The sequence below is a fragment of the Pinus tabuliformis genome, chromosome 8 (genome assembly GCF_031772625.1).
Source record: "Pinus tabuliformis cultivar Carrire ecotype Pingquan chromosome 8, CPIR1, whole genome shotgun sequence".
Taxonomy (NCBI): Eukaryota; Viridiplantae; Streptophyta; class Pinopsida; order Pinales; family Pinaceae; genus Pinus; species Pinus tabuliformis.
The window spans coordinates 1332755330-1332770882 of NC_142294.1; the positions used below are offsets into that span (position 1 = coordinate 1332755330).

Below are 15553 nucleotides of genomic sequence, written 5' to 3' on the forward strand. Positions count from 1 at the left end.
GGCTTCCTCAAAGACTCAAATGCAATCCAGCTGACCATGTCTCCAATCACCAGATCAAACCAAACTTTTAGCTCCTCACAGCCACCAACCAAGAAGCTAATCAACAGTTGAGCACTGTGGCTTTTGAACTCAAAATTTTACTCTCCACTCCTAAAGAGCATCTGACACAGTTCAGCTGGAAGCTGAAATCTTAATCTCTGCAGCTAAGTTGAACTTTTGTTCAAACATACAGTAAAATGCCCATGAAATGCTAGTCACTGTAGCTCAAACCATTCACAGCAGAGTTTTCAACCTTCAGCGACTAGTAGTGATAGGTTAGCACTCTGGAACTTAGCATTGATAAAAGGGTTTTCGAGACTCTCCATAAGAACAAGAAGAAATCTCTCCACTCTTGGTAGATGATTTGTCAGATCTCAACATAGGTGGAATCAATGTGCAAGCATGCAGAGAAGAATCTGAACCGGCTGTGCTCTTCACTTCGGCATTATATGAAGAAACTTTCTTCTGCAATTGAAGATCATCATATGAGGGTCTTATCTTTGGAGCACTGGACAAGCATATTTTAGCCTTGGCAGACTCTGTAGAGTTCATGTAATTAGGCCTTCCCACACTCTCATTTGATGTCTGCAGAGTATTTCCAGATTTTGGAGTACATGATCCCCTTGTAATTGTTGAGCTCTCATCATATTGGATATCAGAGCTAGGGTTTGAAGATGATCTACCAGTAGGATGACTGGAAACCGCTGAAGGTGGTTTTGCAGCAACACGAACCCTAATATTGTTTCTGCGAACTTTAACTTTTCCTAGTTCATGAGATTTCCTCAGATTCTCTCCAATTCATCATAGCTTTTGAGAGACTGAATTTCACAAGCATCCATTTCGGCTTGTTCCATGAGTCTTTTCTCCCAAGGCTTTGTAGCCATCCAGCGTTCTAACCAGCTCCAACCCCAGCTATTTTTGTCTGGCTCAATTCTAGCATAATTCATGTTTGTTTTCGAATTGCTTCTCCATTGCTGAAAACTAATTCAACACCCATAAAAGTTACTAGTATATAAATTTAAAAATGTCAACCTGGCATCTACATCTAAGGTCTTGTGTAGAGGATTCTACCACAGCATTTAAAATCTGCCAAAAATAGAGTGTTCAATCAAGGACTTATACAAATGAATTTTCAAGTGACTTTTATGCATTGAACATAGTTATGTACATGATGGGAGAGAGCATAAGCAATTTCTCTCTCACGTTTGATTGCACCCTCTTGTCTCATTTGTAGTTTTGCACGAACTTCTTCAAGCGTTCCTTGACTATCACACCACCCCTCCTGAAACAAGCAATGCACTTCTAAAACAAAATGGATAACAGAGCCAGTTTTTTGCAAGTTAAAACATAAAATATTTTTAGGTTATCAGAATTATTCCGGCAATTCCACATCACACAGATATTACTATTGTAGTATAAGTGATGGGATTGTCAGAAATTGAAATTTAGCATATCTAGAAACAAAGGGAAAGAAACTGGTAATAAAAACTGAGATCGTTTTAGACCTATGATAAAGAAGTATCTATATGAGGTATGATCTAGTCCACTGCACAAGGGTCATGAAAAGCAATATGGCTAGGAAAAGTCTACAGAAAGGGCAGCTACTTTTCTTCATGAGTAGTGTTGGTTTGGTGTCTGAGCACAAATCAGAACAGGGGCCTGAAGCGTTTGTTCAGGAAATTTTCATGATAAGAGTGTACACGATGATGATTATGATTTGCTTGTGGTTTTGTATATATCTTAAACTACAGTTGACATATGGTAATCCGACACTCACAGGATTTAGCACTCCGATCTATTGTGTGCATAAAGTAAGATACTAAACCATAGTGGCTAGAGTGTTAAAATACCTCAGATTCTCGCAGTTTGTTTTGGCGAATTCAATGTTCATCAATCATTTTTTGCATAGCTAAGCCTTCAGTCGACATCCGAACACGACGAGCTCTTACACGGGCCTAAACTCTAACAAGTGCTTGCATGCACCTCAAGGTAACTGCTGCTTGTTTCCTTACCTGACGACCTCGAAACAATGCTTGTAATCTCACAAACCCTTTCAGCGCTCGCAGTTCCCTCCTGGCTTGTAAAACCCAAACCAAAGCCAATGGATTGAACACAGTCATCTCTCAAAACAACCAACCATACAATCTATAGAGGCTCGTGCATGAAGAATGGTTACCAAAAATCCTCGAAAAGCAGTCTGTATGTGAATGGCGGCCCGTTCTTCTCTGACAACCTTGAAGTCTTTAGGAGGAGCCCTCACAATAGTGGCCACTGCAGCATTATAAGCCTCTGCAGTAGCAGATATAACTTCAGATGTCTCCCCGTTTGAATTTACCCTCTTATGGAAACTTCCTTCATTTCTCCCCTTGGATTCATGGTCACCAGAAATTTTCCACAGGCCCCATTTTCTGGACTTTACATTGGTGAGCTTTTTCTGTGCATGTTACAACAAAGTCAATAAGCTTGCTTCCGCTAAATGAATGAACTTAGAACAATATTCCTACATAGCTAATGACTGGAAAAATAATGAAGTAGCACAAAAGATGGGTGAGATGCAATTTCCCAGGTAAGGAAATGCATATGTTATTAGGGTCCACTGATAACCTAAGATGATGAGCAAGACTACAAAAAGTTACATGAGCAGAGTATGCAAAGGTAGTGCTGCAAAAATTTACATGAACATAGTATGAAAAGGTCGTGCATAGAGCATCTCCCACAAAGTAAGACATGAGAGAGGTACAGGAAGGTATAAAGCATGAAAAATTTAAGAAATAAATAGGAAAAGATCATGAGAAAGAGCGTGGAAGCTGGCAGGAATGTCAAACAGCTACTCTCTTAGTAGATGAGGCGGAGAAGAAATTTGCAATAAAGCTCATATTGGTGTCTGATAGAGGTTGCTGGACCCTATGTATTTGATTAATAGCCTAAATTCTTCTGGTCACAAGAGAGTTTTTGGTCTGAGATGTCTCAGGGAAAAACTACTAACAATCCTCCTCCTGGCCCTCCACATCCTCCTAGCACTCCTCCTCCTGCAGAAAAATCCACCCTCCGCGGCCCTCTTCATCCTTCTGGCCCTCCTCCTCTAGAAAAATCTTGTGCAGCAAAGGCATTCACCCTTGGCCCTCGTTTGCAGTGAACGAGCTATCTGTGTGCGCACGACGGGCCAGCTAGGTAGACGGACAGGCTGGGCTTCGTTTAATTAATTTTTTAACTAATAACTATTTTTTAATGATTTCTTTGGATGGCAGATAATTGTTGAATCGTCTAATAATAGATCTAACAGTTAAGATTAGGACAGAAAGGTATTTAGGGGAGTTCATTTCAGAGGGAAACACCTTACAACGTAATTAAATACTTATCTGCTTAGGTTTAAACTTCCAAGGAAAATCAATAGAGGATTAAGATCACACCTCATGACCATGAGAATGGTACCTTTACCGGTTCTCCCCCCATTCCATATTCCACTTCTAGAACAATTTTCAAATCAAGAACCTTCACAAGTTCACCCAAGACCATTTAGTCCCAACCAGCTACAACCTAGGGAATTCATCCTGAGCACTTAGGTTTCAAATGGAGTTTCACTGAACAACCAGCTCAGGAACTCTAGCATTGGCAGCGTCCTGCATCCCTCTGGAAGCGTCCTGCCTCCCTATGGCAATGTCCTCCTAGAGGGTTTGGGCTATTTGTCTCTCCCCTTTCAGACTCTCTTCCCCTTTCCCCAAACTAAGATGATTTATCTCTAGGAATGGGAGTAACTGTCTCTACTTTTCTGGTAAGTGAAACTTTCACTTAGTGACTTTTCCTCATAATTTCCCTCACTGCCTTAACCAACTTATTAATTTTTAAAATAAATTTAAACATTAAAATTTCTCACTATGCCTTCCACATAGTTGATAGTCTTCCAAGTTACTTGTAGTAAAAGTAAAGAAAATAATTACTTTTCATTGAGGGGTGTTACATTATCTTGGGTATTTCATTGCTAATTCTTCTATTGCAAGATGAGACTCTCGAGCATATTGTTGACCTTTGTAGTGGTCATATTTCTAGGTAGTGTTTCAGTTGCAAAGAAGAAGGTGACCATGAATGAGATGGTGATGAATGCGAGAAGATATCTGCGAGAGGTGGGTGGTTACAATATCATCGCCACATCTATGGAATCTTCGTAGGTGAAATCTTGTTTCCCACACACTGCATGTTTGCCCTCATCGACGATGCCCTTAAGAATTTGTTTCTTCCATCGTGGTTCATGATGGATCTCCTCCACTACCACACCTCCACCCACAGGTTTCTCTAGAAAAAATTTTCTGCCATGCAACTCGGCTCCTGCATATGCACGTACTCCATAACAAGAACCTAGTGGTCACGAGCAACGTGAATGGGGCTATGGCCATCAACAGAGTGCTTGTAACTCACCCCGACATCTACACCCAAGCCACCTTCACTATCCATGACGTGACCCGGACATTCTTCGACCCAAATTCCTGCAAGACAAGTTTGGAGAGCCTAGGACTCCATGGCGATAGGGTAATGTATTGTTTCTAAGTTACTCCACAAATGCATATGTAGAATGTTATGCACTATGAAAAAACCTATGACAATTGGTTGTGGTCCATTAAGAAAATATCCCTTTAAGAAAACAATGTCATCCAAAATCTACTATTGAAGCAATCAATATACAACAAAAGTAGGATTCTTCTAATTTTTCATCCTTTGGGTCTAGTTCAACTTGATGCAGAGTAATAATACATTGTCTTGATTTACAACAATTATAGATAATTTCATAAATTAGATAATCATCAATAATAGGGAATACAAATGAGAATAATAATACAACATACATTTTGAATGCCACCATATTAGACATAGGCAAAACAAGTTATTAAATGCCCTTCATAAACCAACATAGAATGCCTAAAATGAGGCAAAGGTAATATGTACATGTTGTTTCCTCTTAGTAAAAATTACCCATTCTAGAAAATCAAAATTTCTTCACAATGGTTTTAAATATTTCATTGGTAAAATAAGTGGTAAATTATATCTCAGTCAACTTTCATCATTTCAATATTTCAATTATTATTTTAATTGTGTATTACCAACTTAGCACAAACACACTAAACAACCTAAATCTAATAAAATAATTATTATTTCAAATCAAAGTACAAATTTTCCAATTTATTAATCCTATCGGCCTCTGTTTGCACCTTTTGGGGAATTTCTAGTATATATATTTGATTACATTCAGAATTGCATTGTCTTTGTTTTTAGGTGTATCTTTTCTGTAATGTTCGCAGTTCGAGCTCGAGTAGCTATGTATTCATTTCTAAATTGATAAATATCAAAGTAATATGTTTGCACTAGAAATGAGTAATATCATCAAATTATCTTCAAATAATGGAGTTTTAATGTCTATTGTATATTATTAAAGTCCCAAAGATAATGGAGTTTTGATATGTATGTAATATTATTAAATTCCAAAGTCAATTGAATTTTGCTTGGATATATAAACTTTAATTTATACCTTAGGAAATCAGGTTTTTTTTATGTTGATAGATATTTTCCTATTGAAACTAGGCATATTAATCATTTTCTTAATTACAAATTCCAATCTTAAGATTGAGAATAAAATATTTGGTATATTCTAGTCATCTCTAAATCAACTAATAGATTTCTCAACAATTACTTCATTTCTTGTCTAAATCCAATGTCTAAACCATATTTATTTAATTTTTTTACAAAACATGATTAAAAATTCATTGTATGAGTTGTTTATCACCACAGATGATGATTTGAGAAAATGAAATTAATTAAAGAAAAAATTATGAAGCGTACATTGGATGTATCATTTCTTTACATTAAATATTTTTCTACTGAACTAAGGTGACTTGGATCAAACAAGAAGAAACGAAAAACCATTTTTCTTTAGCTTGTGAAACATGGCACCTTCACTTGTGTTCCCTGCACTTATGGCTTCATTCGATCTTTGTAAAACTTGGTTCTTGCACTTATAAACACCTTATTGTTGGAATTTTCCTCCACTCGTGGAACAAAATAATCCCAATTGACTCCCTAAATTCAATAATTCAAATCGAATCACTTTGTGTAAAATGGATGGGAGCCTATGGGAGTTGGTTGACAATAGAGGATTCTTTGTGGTATTAGAGTGGGGTCTCATATGTCATGATAAGTTCAAGCCTAACATTCATGCATCTCTCTTCTTCATCAGATGTTTTTAGCAAGTGCTAAGGCTCTAGCCAAGGTCAAATATCACCCTACTCTTTTGTTGGCATATTTAGGGTGAAGACACTTGAGACATGTAGGCTTAGTTAGCCTGTATGATGAGAGGATGTGTAATTGTATTTTTTTTTTCAACAATATTTTTGGTGTCTTTGAGATTAGTCATGGAACCACAAGCCTCGATAAGGAATGCTTGGGCACAAGCACGTAAGCTAGATAGTAGGCCAGGAGATCTAGTCTCAATGACTAAACGATGACAATATTAAACCCTTACCACCACACAACATGAAAGAACAAATGGACATAAGTTATGAGTGAGAAATTTTGGTATCGGATATGATGGTATGTCTTCTTTGCAATTCTATAAGAATGAAAAAAAATTGAGGTTCTAAGAGAAACTTATAGTAACATTCCCAAACTTGTTTGGTTTTTACATTTTCTCATGAACACACCTATACAACATGTTGCATCTCCAAAATTTCAAATATGATGATGAAATTTCTACCGAAGGTACTTTAGTATTTTATTTCAAATCCCTATAAATTTCATAGTATAAAATTTCTCTAAGAAAGCTTATAACAAAAATACCAATACGTCTTATCTAAAATTGATTTTTGAACTAGTTACCAACCCTACCCTCCATAGGTGGTATATTTGAAAGTATAATTAATATGTACTTGAAAATTCACCACATGTATCTTGATATATCTCCTTAGTTTCACAAACAATTTGATATTTGAAGTTTTTCAAGAAAAATGTTGTAGTAAAATTACCAAGATGATGCATTGGAAAGTGATTTCAAGATAACCTTACACCTACATAAATACGAACCTTCACTAGTTTACTACCCTTCATCTTAAACCTCTGCAGTATTGTTTGAACATACTTCCCATGGTTTAACCAGAGCTTCCTCTTTTCCCGATCTCATTTAATTTCCATGCCCAAAATATAGTTTGCAGCACCAAGATATTTCATGTTGAATTTGGAGGACAATTGGGTCTTCAAATCCTGGATAATTTCTTTGTTATTTCCAACTAGCAACATATCATTCACGTACAAGACCAGATAAATAAGACTGCCATGAATTAATTTAAAATACACATAGTGATATGCTTTTCTTCTAGTGAAGCCAAGTCCCCATATAAACGTATCAAATTTCTGATACCACATCCTCGGTGATTGTTTTAACCCATACAAAGACATTTTTAACTTGCATACCAGTTCTTTCTTACCCTTCACCACAAATCCTTAAGGTTTCTTCATGTAGATCTCTTCTTCCACATCCCTATGAAGAAATGTTGTCTTCACATCCATCTGTTCTACCTCAAAATCAAAAGTAGCAGCAACAGATAAAGTAATCTTATAGAAGCTACCTTGGCAACAAGAGAAAAATATCACCCAAATCAATTCCTGATACCTTGGAATAACCTTTTGCTACCAACTGAGCTTTGTATTTCTCTACCTTGCTTTCTACATTCACCTTCTTCTTAAACACCAATTTGTTTCCAATGGGTTTCCGTTGAGCCGACAACTCCACCAGATCCCAAGCCTCATTTTTGTGCAAAGATGGCATTTCATCAACCATGGCATCTTTCCAGAGTTTTCCATTCTCTGAATCTACTGCTTCCCTCACAGTTCTGGGATCATCACCAGTAATAGATAAAGAAAAATTTGAATAGAAAGTAGATGGAATTCTTTCTCGAATTGATCTTCTCACAGCTGTAGTTTGTGGCTCTTCATATTTAGATTCCTCTTCTGCTGTAGATTCTGATTCTTCCTCCTTTAGCTAACTCTCTCTTCTTAGGTTACTTTGATAGGACTTCATGTTTAATAACATCTTTCACCTCTCTAAACACCACATCTTGGTTGTACACAACCTTCTTTGTTTCTGTGTTCCAAATCTTATAACCTTTTAAACCATCCTTATACCCAATAAAGATGCACCTTTCAGATTTACTATCCAGCTTTGTTATTTTCTCCTTTGGAACATGTACATATGCATCACATCCAAATACCCTTAGATGTGAAAGAGAAGGTTTATTACCAATCCATACCTCTTGTGGAGCCTTATCCTCCAACATTGATGAAGGTGATCTATTGACCAGGTAACACGCAATCTCCATCGCCTCTGCCCAAAATTCCTATCCTAACCCAACGCCACTGAGCATGCTTCTTGCATTTTCCATCAACGCCCTGTTCGTTCTTTCTGCAACTCCATTTTTCTGAGGTGTGTATGGAGTAGTCTTTTGTCGTGCTATACAACACTTTTTACAAAACTCTTCAAATTATTTCTTGCAAAATTCTCCACTATTATCTGTGCTTAACACCTTTATCTTCTTCTCTGTCTGTTTTTTCACCAGAGCCTTAAATTCTTTAAACTTGTCAAAGACTTCAAATTTTTTATTGAGGAAATATATCCATGTATTCCTTAGAAAGTCATCTATAAATGATACATAGTGCACAGACTTACCCAATGATGGAATTGACATAGGTCCAAACATATCACTGTGAACAAGCTCTAATATTCGTTTCACCCTCTTACCAGAGGGGAAACTCACCCGATTCTTCTTCCCATATACACAATTTTCATAGAAATCAAAATTCAGAGAGAAATTAGACATAACTTCTACCATACCATTACCATGAAGTATTAGAAGTCCTTTCTCTCCAATATGTCCAAGCCTTTCATGCCATAACATGGTATTTTCTCCAAAGACCACTAGATATTCTACTCCACTTTCAGTAACCACAAAACTGTTGCACCCATCAAAAACAGTGCTACAATGAAGCTTGTACAGAGTTCTAGTTTGAACTCCCCACATCAATAACAGTGCTTCCCGACCCATCTTGCAAGTATCTTTCTCGAACACTTCTTTTACACCTGCATCATTCAGCTTGCTTACAGAAATCATATTTCTGGCCAGTGCAGGAATATGGAAAACACCCGGAAGTGTTCTAATGCTTCCACCTTACGAATTCAGCTTGAATTTTCCACGACCAAAGATTCTAGCCTTCCTGTCATCCCCTAAGAAGACATCGCCGCCATAATATTTCTCATACTCGCAGAACAACTCTCTATGGGGAGTGAAGTGAAAGGATGCACCTAAGTCAATCAACCATGCCTCATGATCTACATGTTTACTTGAAGAAGAGTCCAAGTACACATCCCCACCTTAATCTGAGGTGGTTTTCACATTTGCAGAAGGAGCATCATCAAATCCCTTTCCTTTCGTAGGAGTTTTAGATTTACAGTCCCTTTTGAAGTGCCCTTCCTTTCTTCATTTCCATGACACCTTTAGAGGTTTTCCTGGAGATTTAGATCTCCCTCTAGATTTAGATCTCCCAATTGAGGACTTATTTTTGTTTCTTTTCTGGGACCGCCCTCGTATAGAAAAGGAATCACCATTTTGGCCCTCCCTATTTTTCCGTCTCATCTCCTTTGATAGTAAGGATGAGACTATTTCATCAAGCTACAAGGTAGTTGCATTGCTACCTATTGCAACGACTAGACTATCCCACGAATCTCATAGAGAACACAACAAACTAATGCTATTATCTTCATCTGAAATTTTAATATCAACAGATAATAACCGGCTTAAAATAGTATTAAAGGCGTTTAGATGCTTTGTCACCGAGTCTCCGTCTTTCATCCTCAGGTTATATCGTTTTTTCCATAGGAACAATTTATTCACTAGAGACTTAGATTGGTAGAGAGTCGCTAACTTGTCCCACAAAGCCTTCACCAAAGCTTCATCTGATACATTTATAAATATTGAATATGAGACACACAATCTTATTGTTCTCTTTGCCTTCCAATCCAACTTTTCCCAGTCTTCAGCTAACATTGTTGTTGGTTTAGTACCCAGATCTACCATAATCCACTGATCTTTATCTACCAACAAATCCTCCATCTTGATTTTCCACAACTCAAAACTCTGACCATTAAATTTCTCGATCTTTGTCTTTCCACTGCTCACCATCTTCTTTCACCACAATAATCGATCCCACAAATCTCCCACTGAGAAGGGTCTACCACAGGCTCTAGCAAAACCCCTCAGTAGCAAAGCCATCCCCTTGAAGCTAAAACAACTCTTATACCAAATGTAGGTTTTAACCCTGTACACAAATTACTTGCATATGAATTCTAAAAACAGAAAATAAATAATGGCGAGAGCATAAAACATAAAAAAAATATACACAGAAATTTTTCCATGGATCCCAAAACCGGCACTACCAGATTGGTTTTTCATTATATTTGTTTCAATGTTACAATACGTATATATACATGTTGAAGCATCCATAAACCCCAATTCATTAACCCTGGATTAGAACATAACCATAGTTCCGTTGACCAGATCTAGAAAATACCATGGACAGAAAACCATCAAACACAAAACCATGTGCAAAATCTATGTGAGAAACAATAGGTAGGTCTACTCACCTAATATACGATCCAAAAAAAAAAGTTTCCTAGGGTGCTGCCCCGGACCCCGTGTATGGGGGCTACCGCCCCCCAGTGACCGCCCCGCACGTGGGGTAGTCATGGAAAGAATATAACACACACCCAACATACCATACACTTCCCATGATTGTTGAAACCATGCATGCAATGAGGGAAAAGTCCAATTCGAATTGAGAGGCCAAAGACTCACCCGTCGCTCCTCCTGAGGACTTCTTCTTGGACTTCTTGAACGGACAATTTGTAGCAAAATGGCCCAGCTCATGACAATGAAAGAACTTAATTTTCATCATATATTTCTTCTTACCTCCATGGAAAGAATCTGATTTGGAATGGGAGGCTTTCCCTTTCCCCTTCTTTTCCTTAATCGCTAAGGCACAATTTTCTTCATCACCAGTCTTTGATGACGAGCCATCCCTAGTGTTCCTCTTGATCTCCTCCTACATCAAATCCAACCACAATCGTTCCCAATCTGGCATCTTATCCCAACCATTAACAAAGTCCCAATCACTATTCCAAATATTTGGGAGTCCTAAAAGAGCAAGACACACCATATCATCCTCGACAACCATGATTCCAACACTTCCAAGTTCATCACGACATTGAGTGAATTTGGTCAAGTATTTTGGAATAGTCTCACCTTTCTCCATTTTGATTTTTCAAAGTTTGTCCTTCAATGCCAATTTCCTTTGGTCATTGTTGTTTTGATACAACTCCTTCAACTCTTTCCACATAGCATACAAAGTTTCCTTTCCATGGAGACTTGAGACAATGTGGTCTCAAAGTTCCTCAAGGATTATCCACCTCGCCTTTGCTATACACTTCTTCCATTCGGCCAGACTATTTTCATCCGATGTTGCTGGCTTAGGAATGTCTTGACCAATGAATTCATTCAAGCTATTATCATCCAGCACAACCTCCATTATGTCCCTCCAGGTTATATAATTCGAGTTGCCTTCCAAGGCATACTCGAGCCACAAGCCATAGAATCCCATCTGCCAATCCTGAAGTATGTATTGAAAATTTGAATTTCACCTGTAACCCAAAATTCAGAACTTCGAAATCTCCTATATTATATTGTCTTCAGCTCTGATACCATGTATAATTTCCTGTAGATTCACAAGGTCATGCAATTTACTAAAACACAGGACAAGAATCTACTTCTACTTTTAACCAGATGAAGCCAATAGAGCAATGAAAACAATATGAACAAGAAGAAGACAAATCAATGTCACATACCACAATAAGTTTTCCTGGGGAAATCCACTACTCAAAATCCCGCCTATCTTTATTGCATTAATCAGAAATATGAGTGAATATACAAATATTTTTCTCACTAGAACAATTCCGCACAAGTATGATAAACTCTCTGCCTCACAAGCCCGCTATTAGCCAACACTTAGTCAATTTCCATAGCCTGCCAAATCCCTATTTCATTGCGCAATTCCTAGGATGAATAGCCTATATTTAAATGGAATTCATGCTTCCAAAACTGCGCAATCATAATTAGGTCCTCTTCCTGATTGCAGGCATGATATTTACAACTCAGTAAATAATACAACTGATAGTACATTGTTCCTGCACTCTAGTCTCAACTGGGTCTTTCTCAGAATTGACATGCATGTGTTTTGGATGAGTGAATCTTCAGTTATTTGGAGTAGCACCTGTGGATGCACTAGTGCACTAACTGACTGCTAATCCTCTACTAGTTCAACAAACAGTTAGAACTATTTTAACTGACTATAACTCAGTAGACTGAGTTATCTAATTACAACTCAATCTAAACTCATAATGGACCCCTAAAATTTAGGGAGAACATATACATGACTTCCAATTCGAAATTCATAATCTAATTAAGTTAATTAAAGTTAATTAAATATTTACAAGTTGCTATGAGAATAGAATTCGATTTTAGTTCATAGTTTAATTCAACGACAAATTAAATTGGAATTTCTTGTTTCCATTTGTCAACAGGTCCTTCTACTAAAAGGGAAGAGAAAAGTGGGCCCTTTAAAGACAAGTAATAGTATTGATCTATAAAATACACACGAGCATATACATATGAATGAATATTTGATCAACCAATGAAATAGTTCACAAGGAAGCAACGATTGTTAAAGAAAATACAACACACCTTCATCAAGATAAGTACTAAATACACCAAAATATTTCAATTTCCTTAGTACATATGAAAAAAAAATGCATTGCAAACATTCAAAGAATAGTCTTACAATATTCATGACATATTCATGAAAGCGTGTTCACTCAATGAGCTTCTAAATTAAGGAAAAGTTCAAAGATACATCAAGATGATGAACACCACTTGCTCAAATAGTAGAGCATTAGAGCAGTCATTCGCTCCTCCAAAACAATGATCTTCCTCTCCAATTCCTGGTAGGAGGATCCAAGGTGAACATTTCCTTTGCATGAATAATGAGGGTGTATATATAACAAGTGGGGTGATCATTCACCTCCCTTCTGACTGTTGGACTACCCTCATGATTATTCAAATTATCTATGACCTTTTGACTTCCTACATGACTTTTCATATTACATGGATGACTCTTGGACATCCACTTTACATTACATTTCTCCCATACAGAAACTACATAATCCACAATATGGTGTGGCAAATGATGACTTATGACATGACATGACATGACACTGCTGACATGGAATTTGTGATGACATGGCAATGCCAAGTCACCCTTTGTTGCTAGTTTCTTTGTCTTCTTGAAATATGGTGAATGTTCTTCTTCATCCTCCTCCTCATGACTTGAATATAAGGAGTATTCAATGTGATATTGATATTTTGTCTTCTATTGTAATATTTTTTTCCTTCGTCTTCTTACTTGATGATCATCTGGTTTCTTCATCTCCATAGGTGTCTTCTATCATGGTTCCATTCTCTATATCCTTCATCAACATGTTATCATAGCATGAAATAATACCTACGACTGTAATCCACTCATGACAAGATGACATCAATCTGATAAAACCCTAATCTAACATGTTTCATGAAATCCCTTGTTAGGGATGGAACTGGTGACTAGTTGAGTGACTCACTCAGTGATTGCACAGTTCTAGAGGTCAAGGTGTGGGACTGAGGCTTGAGACTGTGCAATGCATAGTTTTGGAGACCTGGGTAGAGGGACTATGTAGTTGAGTAACTCAAGGAATCAAGCTAGAGGATTGAGGCTTGAGACTACACAATGCATAGAAAAGGCTAGCTAGAGGCTAGGATTGCGCTGTTTTGGAGCCCAAGGCATGGGACTGAAAAGTGAGACTATACAGTGCACAGTTCTGAGAGGTTGAGACTGTGCATTGTGTAGTGCCAAGAGGAAATGTTTATGCTTGAGGACTAAGACTACATTGTGTGTAGATGAGGCTGAGTGGCTCGGTCGGGGAGTTTTCCTAGATATTACTAAGTGTGGAATGGGTGAGATGAATTTGAACAAGAAAAAGACTTGAGCATGATCACACACTTAGATCACTTGATCACACAACACATGACACTCATAACACATGAACAACATATGTTCCTTAATGAGACAACATTGCAACAACTCACTCCAAGTGCGACAGTACTTAAAACTTTGGGAATGAGTGTGATCCATGTTTACATGATAAGAACAACTCATTAAGAAAAATATTACCACTTGAAGAAAGCCATAACTACTTTTATACTATGCGTGACGCTTGCCATGCTAAAATACGACATTTTCTATATGAAAAGAAAAGTTCAAATGAAACTTCCGATATGCAAATGTCAGTGAATGCAACACATGTCAGAGCAAAGATAACATGCATATGACACTAATTAAAGTGAAAATTAAGAAAAATTGATAGTTGAAAACATGAAAATGACACTCGTGAAAGCGAAGGTGCGCAACAGTGCCAATTTGAAAAACTCACCAAAATAGAAGTACAAACACATCCAAAAGTGAGAGATTGTCAATGAAAATGTGAATTGACTATCAACATGGTTTAAAAATTACACGGGCACCATCTTGATGGATTGTTATAGGCCAGTTGAAGGTTGCGTGAAAGAATGCACTCATGAATTCATTATAGACTGAGCATGTGTGAGAAAATGACACTTACAACCTAAGAAGGGAGCTCAAAGACTTAACATAATATCAACCAACCAAGAAGTGTCTATGGAACAACTGATTTCAAGATCCACAATAGGCTCCAAAATTCAAGTATAGGAAAATTTTTGGAGGGTGTTTATCGTAGTCACAACAACTTGCGACACACTGGTGGAACTCCAACTTCTTTGCCTTAGTAAATTATTTATGTAGGATCTAGTTCTTCAGGGAGTATTGATTCACCATTCAGATCACTCCAGCTTCCCCACTTACTCCGTATGTAAACATAGTCCACTTCATTCCTTCTCAGTTCAACAAAAACATATGACCAATGATATCACAATGTTTCAAGATAGGAGGAGGGTAATGTAGCACGCAAGCTTTAGATTTTCAGAGTATAGTTTTTCATCTTTGGTGTTAATTCACTACCAGTAGGCTTGGATAGTGTGCTAGCAGAGCCACTTTAGGAACACAAACATTGCTCCACGGCTAGTGAGCCTAGATAGTACCTCAGTGAAATTTCTTGCTTCACCTCCCTGCAGAGGAAACCTTTCTCTTCTTTCACCCTTTATTTATTTATTTTATATAGGACTATGCATCAACACTTATTCATTTCATGGGCAGAAGAGGGATCCCAACTTATTGAGAGAAGAAGAGGTTGTTCCTTTAGAGAAGCATATGTAATACCTATGATATTGGTTTTTTCATTTAGATTTTCCCCTTCTCCTTC

General features: G+C 37.4%; 1 pseudogene; it reads right to left on the reverse strand.

Annotated features, from left to right (window-relative positions):
* Positions 1-330: 330 nt before the first annotated feature.
* LOC149240392 (protein IQ-DOMAIN 6-like) overlaps positions 331-15553 on the reverse strand; it is a 51315-nt pseudogene continuing 36092 nt past the window's right edge.